This window comes from Balaenoptera acutorostrata, chromosome 18, assembly GCF_949987535.1.
Source record: "Balaenoptera acutorostrata chromosome 18, mBalAcu1.1, whole genome shotgun sequence".
In the NCBI taxonomy this organism is placed as follows: domain Eukaryota; kingdom Metazoa; phylum Chordata; class Mammalia; order Artiodactyla; family Balaenopteridae; genus Balaenoptera; species Balaenoptera acutorostrata.
Genome location: NC_080081.1, coordinates 76,170,000 through 76,176,663, shown reverse-complemented (window position 1 = coordinate 76,176,663; position 6,664 = coordinate 76,170,000).

The window sequence follows — 6,664 nt, the reverse complement described above, 5'->3', positions numbered from 1 at the left end:
GTGGGCTCAGTAGTTGCGGTGCACGGGCTTAGTTGCTCCGCGGCATGTGGGATCTTCCCAGACCAGGGATCGACCCCGTGTCCCCTGCACTGGCAGGCGGATTCTTAACCACTGCGCCACCAGGGAAGTCCTGGAGTTGTTATTTCTGAGAAATTTTTACCGTTTTCCAATTAAAGAGGACAGAAGGTGTTGTTCTCTCCCAGATTCGGTTTGACAGATCCCATGGAGGAAGGACCTGGCTTGGGTCACATGTCCTATCCTGAAGAGATGACTATGGTCACAGGAGGCATAGTGATATGCGGCCTCGTGAGAGATGGGGCCCTAAAAACACCCTTGTCTTGTTCCTGACTTTAAGGGAGAGGCAGCTGGCACTTCAGCGATGGCCACAAAAAGAAAGACTTGGAACATATTTTAAAAGACCAGAACAAATGGAGAAAAAATGAAGTTCATGGGCAGAAAATACCAATACTGTAAATGTAATATTGTAAAGATGTCAGTTCTCTCTGAGTGAGCTCAATGCAGTGCCAGTCAAAATCCCAGCAGTCTTTTTCAAGGAACTGAGCAAGCTGCATCTAAAATTTTACGTAGGAGTAAAGAACCAAGAATAGACATAGAATTCCTGAAGAAGAAGAAAATGGAGGGACTTTCAGATCAAATATAAAGTCTCATTATATAACTATTACTGTAGGAACAAAAATGAAATCGCATTTGTATCTGACACCACGCACAAAGATCACTTCTGACAAGGAAAGACTTAAAACGTGAGAGGCAAAACCTAAATAAATGAGTGGGTTATCGTAACATAGGCATAAGGAAGAATTCCTTCCAAAAGTTCCCCAAAGTACTAATTATAAATGAAAAGACTGGTAAGTGCAACTACATTAAACTTAAGACCTCCATTCATCAAAAGACAACATAAAGGAAATTTATATGAAATTCACAGTGGAATCCTGGCTCAGCTCTTGAAATGGCAAAAGGACATTGCTGGGAAGAGTGGTGAAATCTGAATGAAGTCTAGAGTTTAGTGTATAGTAACATATACCGATGTTGGTTTCTTCCTTGTGACGAATGCTCCTTGGTAATGTTCCCAATTAGGGGAAATTGGGTGAGGAGTAGATGGTAATTCCTCTGCAAGTCTTCTGCAAATCTTAATTATTTTAAAATAAAAAGTTTATTCACAACCTGGGATTCGATGTTTATGATATATGTAATCAGTAAAAAAGTAATTTTAAAGAACCACAAAAAAATCAATAAGAAAAAGTCATACCACCCAACAATAAAATGGGCAAAAGTCAAGAAAAGATGTTTTTCAGAAGAGGAAAAGTAAACAGTAAATAAACTTAAGGCAAGATGACAATCTCATCCTTTTAAAAAAATTTTTTTTGTATTGGGGTATAGTCGTTCTACAATGTTGTGTTAGTTTCTACTGTACAGCGAAGTGGAGTTCCCTGTGCTGTACAGCAGGTTCTGTTAGTTATCTGTTTTATACATATTAATGTACACATGTCAATCCCAGTCTCCCAAGTCATCCCCCCCTTCCCCTCTTGGTGTCCATACGTTTATTCTCTACATCTGTGTCTCTATTTCTGTCTTGCAAACCAGTCATCTGTACCATTTTTCTAGATTCCACATATATGCATCAATATATAATATTTATTTTTCTCTTTCTGACTTACTTCACTGTGTATGACAATCTCTAGGTCCATGCACATCTCTACAAATGACCCAATTTCGTTCCTTTTTATGGTTGAGTAATATTCCATTGTGTATATGTACCACATCTGACAATCTCATCTTAATAAGCAGACAACTGTCAATTAATGCTACAGTGCCATCTCATCTCAGCAGTTCTCTTATAAACTGCTGGTGGGAATGTAAAATGGTACACCCACTCAGTGAATAAGCTGGAGGCCCAGCAATTCCTTTCCTAAGTACATGCCCTAGAGTTGCTCTTGCTTTTGCACTTGGACACCAAGAGACAACTGAAAGGGTGTTCACAGCAGCATTGCTCATAATAGACAAAAACTAGAAACAACCAAAATGTCCATCGATAGGAGAATGGATAAGTAAATCACCCAGTGGAATATTATACAGCAGCAAAAATGGATGACTGTCAACAATATGCAAAAATAAGGATGAAGTTTAGAAACAATGTTGAATCAAAAAAAAGTCTCAGATGAGACAACAGATGGTATAATATTTTATGAAGTTCAAAATCAAGCAAAATTAAACTTCATATTAGAAAACTGTAGGACGGTAGTTACTCCAGGGTTGAGGATGAGAGAGGGGTATGGGTTCAGGGAGGGACACTCAAGTGCTTTTAGTGACCTTGGAGACATTCTGGTTTTCAGGTCAGGTAGGTTCATGATGTTCATTTATTATTTTTTGTCTCATGTTATCATATGCATTATTTTGTATCTATTAAATGTTACCAATTTGTTTCAAATTTAAAGATAGGTTAAAAAAAACAAGCAACAGACAGAGCAAGCATGTTGCCAAAATTCATGATGACAGGGCTTTTTTTAAAAAAGTCTAGTGTTTCTAGAGGAAAATGGAATCTTTGGAAGGCTTTGGGAGACTATGGAATATCCACATGTCTTCTCAGCTGGAACTGATGCCAAGAATGTAGAAAAGACGGCTGATCTTAGTGTGTCTAGAGGGCAGGGTGGGTGGATGCACGTGAAAATGCTATTCAGCCTCCCAACAAGCCTTCACTAAGAATGGTGAGTGCCCTGGGGATGCCAAGGGGGGAGGGATAGAGCTCTGCACTCAAGGGGCTCGTAGGGTGGAGAGGACACTGCTTCGCTAGGGAAATATCCAACAGTGGCAGAGATGATCTTTTCGGAACACAGGTGGATGATGGCGTGACCTTTGCTTACCCCTCAGGGCTTTCTCTATTTGCGGCGAGCAGGGGCTACTCTTTGTTGTGGTGCACGTGCTCTCATTGCGGTGGCTTCTCTTATTGTGGAGCATGGGCTCTAGGGTCGTGAGCTTCAGTGGTTGCAGCATGCGGGCTCAGTAGCTGTGGCACACGGGCTCAGTAGCTGTGGCTTGCGGCTCTAGAGCGCAGCCTCGGTAGTTGTGGCACACGGGCTTAGTTGCTCCGCGGCATGTGGGATCTTCCCAGACCAGGGCTCGAACCCATGTCCCCTGCACTGGCAGGCAGATTCTTAACCACTGCGCCACCAGGGAAGTCCCGCAGGTACGTCTTAAGAGTTTCATGCAGTTACAGAGGAGGGAGCGATAACTTGTACTTGGAGGGAAGAGGTGGAGGGCTTCCTGGAGGAGGTGGCGTGGGATATGAGGACATGTCCGTGACTTGCCTCAGCTTCCACTTACCAGCGTGCTTTGCCTGAATCACAGGTTGTCCTCAATGGGTGGGCTGTGTGTCCCTGTGGTTGCCACAATTTCTTTATCCATTCATCCAGTAATGGACAGTTAATTGGTTGCACCAATTTACAGTCCCACCAGCAGTTCACAAGGGTTCCTTTTCTCCACATCTTCACCAACACCGATTTCTTGTCTTTTTGGTATTAGCCATTCTGATAGGTGTGAGGTACTCTCGCTTTGTGATTTGGATTTGGATTTTCCTAATGATTAGGGATCTTGGGCATATTTTCACGTACCTGTTGGCCATCTGTAAGGAGGGCTATTCTTATTAAAGCATCGGCACTGTACCAAATGCCCACTACAGTCAGACCTTGGGGAAATTCATAACCCCCTCTCACTAATTTCTCCAGAATCTTCTACTGTGTTCTAGGTGTACTGTTTCTGTGTCACTCATCCTCTTCCTAGTGTCACATGGGCGAGTGAAAGTTGGGGTGAATGCACGTGAAAAGACACAAGGAAGGTGGCTCATATGACTGAGCTTCTTGAGGAGAGGAGGGGAGAGTTTTCTCCTCTTACGCCTCTGTCTCAACATTACTTACATCCTTTTACCCTTTATCCCTCTTAGCTTTCTTTTAACCACCAGTGCCCTGTCTAACCTAATTTTGAAATTCCTCCCCCCTTATGCCCAGACCCTATAAAGATAAAATACCCCCGAAAAGTGAGCAATTTGGATTTGGTGGAGAAGTCAAAAGTGAAATCCTCAACCACAGTGTTCCTGAAGCCGCCCTCCCAGCTGGGAGACAGACCCGGGGGCTTGGGGACAGGGGTGGGAGTGACAGCTGGTGGGGCAAGGGTGGGGACACCCTCATCAGGAACCTGGAAGTTCCATTCCGGTGTCTCTTAAGGGGTCGGGCCACTTGGCTGGCAGGCCATGGAGCTACAAGGTCAAGTTACTTGACTTGATTCTACATCTGTCAAATGGGAAAGATAATACTTACTTGCAGCGTTCCCTTTGCTCTGGGTCAGTAGACTGAATTCCACTTTTATGTCTGTTCCTTTCCAGTTTAGGGCCTGTAGAGAATTCAACCCCACTGAACTTGAGTTTCCTCACTGTCAAATGACAACGTGCAAGGTGATTTACCTGCGTCGTCCGTCAGAGTAACACGCAGACTGAGGCATGGTTAATCACTTGTTAAATAGATGAGTTTTTATTTTGGAGAAACACCGCCTGCACAGAGCATATATGAGAAAGGTTTGCATTGCATGAATTATTTTCCCATTTGAAACCCAGAATCTCGCTCAAATGGCTTCCCAGCCCACATTGTACTGAAGTACCCTGTTTGTTCCATTAACTATTCACAGAGTCAACTGGGGAACCGCTGTTATTAATTTCAATGGAAAGCTAAAATGCAGTTCATTTTCTGTAATTGCAGGCCCACGGTCTAAAGAGGCAGCAAAAGCTTTTAATCTGAGGCATTTTTAGAGGAGTATGATCAGAGTTACATTGAACATCTTTTGAAGGTACATAATTATGAAAACCTCAACGACACTGACATTCAAAGAGCCCAAACCATAGATGCGGGGAACTCGCATGCGGGGAACAAGGCAAATTGCCGTCTTAGTTACTCGTGATGGAGAAACGCCCACGGGGAAGGTCGGCAGTGTTTGCCCACCTTGCTTTTCTATTTTACTCCAAAGACGGGAGCTCTTCATACCGCATGGGGGGGTGGGAATATGGCGCTCTCGTCCGAAATGTAAGATTTCTGTAGCCCCAGAGAGCCTGCCCCCGGGCCTGCAGCCTCCCTCGCACCCCTTGCGCGGGGCGGGGCTCGGGCCCGGGGCGCGCGAGGGCGGGAGGGCGCTCCGCGCGGCCACCAGAGGGCGCCAGAGCGTCTCTGCGGGAGCGGCCGCCCGCCGGCCCAGCTGCCGGCCCCTCCACGGCTTCCTGCGTCCAGGCTACTCCTGGGTCGCACGTGTCTGGGCAGGGGGGCTGTCATCCGTTGGTCGCGACTGCATGAGGACAGAGCTCCCCCTCCGCTTCCCCGAAGGAGGAAGGACACTAAGAAGGCAGGGAAGTGCCCGCAGCAGCCACCTCGCCACCACGACTCCCATGGGGGCCTGGGGGTGGGGAGAAGCCGCGTGCGGGAGAGACGTCGGCTTTCGTTCAATACTGAAGTGCGATTTACAAACACACCCTCCAGGCGAGCTGCGCAGCAAGGGGGCCGCAGAGATAACGAGGCGGGGGCCCCCGCGCAGCAGGGGTGCCAGCCCCGCGCCCACTCAGCCCTCCCTCCGGATGGGGGTGACGCACGTGCCGTGGGCGCCCAGGCCCGCGAATCGTCCGCTCCGCCCCGCGCGGTCGAGAGGGCTCTCTGAGCCCTCCAGGCGGAGCTGGGGTGGGCCGGGCGTCAAGCCCCACAGGCGGCTCGGGGCCCCCAGGGGATGGGTCCCCGGTAACCTAAGTCAGGCTGAGGAAGCTGGACTTTATTCAGTGGCCTGAGGAACCAGCAGCGGTGTTCGAGCTGGGGGGCGATTGACCAGGTCCAGCCTGGCCTTGGCTGTCACCATGGCTGGATGGGTAGGAGGGGGCAGTTTACCACCGTGCAGCCCGGGAGGTGGGAGGAGACACTCACCCCCCACGGGTGCTCAGCGGAAAATGTTTTGCAGTTTGCATGCTGCGTTTCTGCAGTTCTCCAGATCTCTTACTGAATTTCAGTGTCAAGTTCTTAACGCGTGCATCTCGGAGTTCTGAAGTACACTTGAGGCTTTTTGCCAAGACATGTAACAGCACCAGGAGAAGGAGTGGAGAAGAGGCCTCCAAGGGCGTTCTCCTGTTTAGAAATTAAAATGGAAAAGTTTGAAAGCAAAGAGCTCAGATACAGGGGATGGGCTGAACTCAGCTGGTTTGACACTATGAACCAAGAACGCCAATCTTTTTCAAAGTCAAGGGTAAGCGTAAATCAGAACATAGATTTAGCATAGTTTGCAACCTTGCAGCGTTCCTACTCGGTAGAGCTTTTAACTCCTGGCCTCTCCGAGGTCCGGCAGAATACGATAATGTTTTAACATTTCTTCTGACTTCGCTCCTTCCCCTGTGAACGTCCCACAGTGCAAGGCTGTCCTCCTCATCCTCATGTTTGTTAAATGAATGGTGACCACCCCGAAGCACTCCTCATGGGGAAGGCGGATGTGAAGAGGTGGAGAGCAATTCTTCCTCCTATTTTCAAGATGCTAATACAATGCACTGAGGTAGAGTCTGTAGCAGGTGGTGGGCAGGGACAGTGGGGCTTCTGGATTCTGGTGCATATTTTTCCATTTGCCACTTTTGTGCAAA